We start from the raw sequence: 4,728 nt of genomic DNA, 5'->3' as shown, positions 1-4,728 counted from the left end.
GAAGGAGCTGATGTCAGCTTCACCCATTCAAGCCCTCTCAATGAACACAATTTTTTTGCAAGCACATCCATCTTCTGGATCCCTTCTGTTCTGAAGGCTGGGGATTCAGGCAGCCCCATCATAGTCACTCCTGTCTTGAGCAAACTCTCAGCTGCTGCCTGCACTTTAAACAACATCCCAGAGAGAGGCCACTTCAATCCATTCACCTTGTAGCTCTGACACCAATGTTCCAACCTTGTGATCTCCCCAGCCTACTTTAGGATGCTTATTTGCAGGGCCTCTCTACTGGGACCTCTGCATGAGCACTGGCATTCAGATCAGGAAAGCACGTGTGATGATTCAAGTGATCACCACCATTTCCCAGGCAGCATCTCTTGCTGACATGGAGCTGCCTTGCCACGCACAAGTGGGTTCCCTTCACCTGAAAGGAAACCCAAGGCTATCTGCTGCAGACAGCCTCCTGTTATGTAGCTGTGCTTCTTAGCAGGGCCTTACCCTGAGCCTCAGTCAAATGGGCATCAACAAATACTCAAAGGATTTTACCGAGAGTAAAATACACTTGAAAAATACCAATGGTCTTGACTACTTTTTCACATCTCCAGCCTGATTAGCGCTTGGCCTTTCACATGCTTAAAATGGCTGTGCTTGAGATCCCAAAGGGTAAGGAGAAACATTTCTTTCTCCCATGGTACAGATTTAGGATGAAGGGATGGGTAAAATAGTTGTAAAAGAGGCATAATCCAAAAGCAAAACTGAGTATGAACCAAAAGGCTCTGAACTCCACAGTGGTATGCAACACGTCTCTTACCTCATCTCTCATCTCACCTGGAAACCTCAGTTGAATTAGGAAACCCACAGAGCCAGAGAACCTGGCAATTGAAAACACCTCAGCCCAGGAGCCCATGCAGCAGGCAGGTCTCTCAGAATTCACCAAGCCAGCAGAAAAGACATTTATCAAAAAGCCTCCCTCTGCTTTGTTATAAACCCAGGAAAACTGGCAGATCACCCTGTAGCTGCTTCATTTCAAAAAACAGGGACTCCATGACACATCTCATCACAACATTCCCAACCCGGAGAAAAGAGTATCACGACTCGATATGGGATGCCATGTCTACACCCACCCACAAAGGCCCTGAGGAGCTGCTGCCGGGACAGGTTTCTGCCTGCATCAGATAAAGAGTTTTGCTGCAGGAGAAGAGATTTGCAACAAGATGCTTCTTGTCAGTGTAGCAAAACATACTCACTATTTCCAAATGAGCACAAAGCATATGGCTGCCGAGCTCACCCCTGAAATGCCGGCTGCAAGGGACTATGGCAGCCATCCAGGAGAACAACCACAAAACCTGCTGCTGGCAAGCACCCTGTGAACTGACAGCCATGTTTTGAACACTTCCTGTGGATGAGTGCCTGCTTTGCCCCCACACACTGGGTGAGCAGGGCTGGGTGCCCCGGGAGGGCTGCCAGGCTGCCCAGGGTGTGACGGGGACGTGACTCAGCTAAAACACAGAGCGGAGTGAGGTGAGCACGTAGGGACCCAAAGATCTCTCATGTTAGGAGAGGTTGGGAGAGCTGAAGCTCTTTAGCCTGCAGATGAGAATGCTCAGGGGGATCTTTATCTATCTATCTATCTATCTATCTATCTATCTATCTATCTATCTATCTATCCATATATATATACCTGAAGGGAGGGTAAAGAGGAAGAAGCCAGGCTCTTCTCAGTAGTGCCCACTGACAGGAGGAGAAGCAGTTGGGCACAAAATGAAAGAGAGGAATCACAGAATTGTTTAGATTAGAAAAGACCTCTAAGATCATCAAGTCCAACCACTAACCTAAGTCTGACAAGTCCACTGCTAGACCATGTCCCTAAGCACTATACCTACCTGAAAGTCCTTCTGAACATTTTGAAAAACTTTTCTACTGTGAGGGTGACTGAGCACTGACACGGTTTGCCCACAGAGGTGTCTCCCTCCTTGGAGATATTGAAAAGCCATTTGAATACAGTCTGGGCAACCTGCTCTAGGCAGCCCTGCTTGAGCAGGGGAGCTGGACAGGATGACTTCTAGCAGTCCCTTCCAACCTCACCTTTCTGTGATTCTGTTCTGTCTCAATCTTTTCCCATATTGAATTCTGCAAAGATGCCCAGTAGGCTTTTAAACTCACAGAAAGCAAGCTTACAAACAAACAAAACAACCAGGTTTTATTAAAATATAAATGGAAATACTTGAATTCCTGCTATTCATTATTTCATGCTTTTAATTTCATTGTTTTTGCAATCACTACATTGCAATGGACAGTCTTGTACCATATTTCACATTTCTCTCTGACACAACTGACTCTCCACATCTTTCTTAAAAAAAACCCCAAACCCCAAAATCCACATACTAAACACATTTCCTGTTTCCTCCCCTTATTGCATGTGGCTATTCTCTTGTCAGCTGTGCAGAAGGAGACATTTGTGACAGGCTCCTTAGTGGTTAGTTCCAGAAAATAATGTACATTGCTTCCCTAAGGAGCACTAACAGCAAGGCTGCCTCATGTTGGGCCTTTCTAACCAAGTATTTAATCTGAAAAAAAAACAAGCCAAATAAGAACGTGAAATCAGGCACTAGTAAACATCCAGTGAGGTGATAGTAATGCCTTGAGAATAATTACCATGCTTAAAAAAGTTACGGACAAGTCACTTCCTGCATCTGCACGCTGAATCATGAAACAGCTACCAGGCTTTCCAACGAGTAAAACCACGATGACTCAGCTAAAACATTGAGGTGAATGGGCATCAGTCATCACTCGTTCTGCACCCAGCAAAGAAAAAAAAAAAAAGGAAGAATGCTTTTGAACTCCCATATATCATGTTTTACATGGCTATGATTTATGTTAGTTATCTTTGTTCGTGCTGATAAAGCAATCAGATAAAACAGAGCAGAGATGCCTAAACAGCAAACACACGACTGCGTCCTTTCAGACAATCTCCCCCACCAGCCCATGCATGGCTGAGTTGCCAAAATCTCTCCCTGCTCCTCCCTGGCCCCTAGAAAGTTCACTCCAAAACCATTAAGGCTTGGCCAGCTGCTGATCATACCTTGCTTTTCTCCAGAGGTGGTATCACTGCACTCCTTCCTCTCTAGATATCTTCCAGAAGCTCCCAGGCACCTCCCTGGTTGCACCCTGGAGCTGCTCCCAGGAAGACCCTAACAAACATGTTGAAGGGTTCAGCACCTCCCACATAGGGAGAAGGGTCCATGGGTGCTCCTTCCCATGCTCATTGTAGTAGTACCAAGGAGGCCACTCTTGGCTGGGACACAAGTGGTCCAAATGTCACACAAGCAGGATGTAGAGCGAGAATGACTCGTCTAGTTGTATCTTAACAGTATCCATATTTGTGGGCACAAACTTATCTGAAGAAGAAAGTGCACAAATAGATATGAAGTGCATTAGTTAAGGAAAGCAGCAAATTAAAACTTTGGCCTACTGGCTGTGGGTGTCTGATGGGGTGAAAAGTTCACAGCCACAAAAGGTGATGGCAGCTTCACCTACTTAGCCCCTCTCAATGGAAACACGGCTTCAAGTGGCAACAGGATGAGTGTAGACTGGGCATTAGGAATTTTTTTTTTTCACAGAAAGAGTGGCTTAGACACTGGAATAGGCTGCCCAGGGAGGTGGTTGAGTCACCATCCCTGGATGTGTTTAAGGGTCATTTGGATGTGGTGTTGGTCGATATGGTTTAGTGGAGAACTTGGTAAAGTAGGGATGATGGTTGGACTTGGTGATCCCAAGGGTCTTTTCCAACCTGGATAGTTCTACAATTCCATGATTCTATGTTTGTTGCAAGCACATCCATCTTCTGTTTTGAATGCCTGAGATCAAGGCAGTTTTTAATTCCTTGTTTCTTCTCCTTCCTTTGTTTGTTTAACAGTCACATTATTCAGCAATTTTAATTTCCTCCCTTCATTGCAAACTGTATTTGATGCTCTTGGGAACATTTTTAGCAAAGAGTGGGGATATCTATGGCTTCCCTCCCCAGCCCCACTTTTTTGAGGAAAGTTGTCTATTGCTATAGTTGGGTTAGTGACAGAGAGTAGATGGACAGGGGACCTTTAGAAGTCAATGAGCTCAGTATTTGGCTGGGCAAAAAATCTGTTTTGCAAACTTTGACACCCTACTGATGCTGGCTGACATTTCAATTGAGCACAGGCAACCTTTGCCTTCACATGGACTGCTGCAAGAGGGGAGCACGAGGGGAGCCCACCCCTCTGCACAGACAGGAGACAGAATCTATGTGAAAGCAAGACCATGTTCCCTTTTAAATAATTCCTCTGCCAACAGTGGGTGAGCTTAATATTCTGTAGGATGAAAGACAGAAATTTCAGTCCGTTTATCATGGCTTAGGAGTAACTGAGAAAACCGACTCCAACAAAAAGCCTGGACCCCACTGCCCCACGCAGCGATTCTCCTGGCACCAGCCAGGCTCTCTCCGCTACAGAAAAACACGTGTAAAGCGCCAAGTTCATCACCAAGGCATTTGCTTCGGGTTTGTTCAGTGCAAAACCAAAACCCCCTTACCGTCGGGCTTCTGTAGCGAGCCAAAATCTCAAAATCACGGGCATCTTGTGTCTCGTATCTACCGCAAGCCGGGCTGAGGCGGGAGGGGAGCGGAGAAGGGGTGGCGGGGGGGGAACGGGGCTGACGGGCGGGGACCGAGGCGGGGCGGCCCCGCGCCTTAAAGAGCCG

General features: G+C 46.5%; 1 protein-coding gene across 1 annotated transcript in view; it reads left to right on the top strand.

Annotated features, from left to right (window-relative positions):
- Positions 1-4,728, top strand: part of LOC104393498 (aldose reductase-like) — a 14,120-nt gene that overhangs the window by 1,216 nt on the left and 8,176 nt on the right. The gene's annotated exons all lie outside the window — the stretch shown is intronic.

The sequence above is a fragment of the Chaetura pelagica genome, unplaced genomic scaffold (genome assembly GCF_000747805.2).
Source record: "Chaetura pelagica isolate M959 unplaced genomic scaffold, ChaPel_1.0 scaffold117, whole genome shotgun sequence".
NCBI lineage: Eukaryota > Metazoa > Chordata > Aves > Apodiformes > Apodidae > Chaetura > Chaetura pelagica.
Note: the sequence above shows the minus strand (reverse complement) of the source record. Positions and strands in the feature narration are given on the sequence as shown.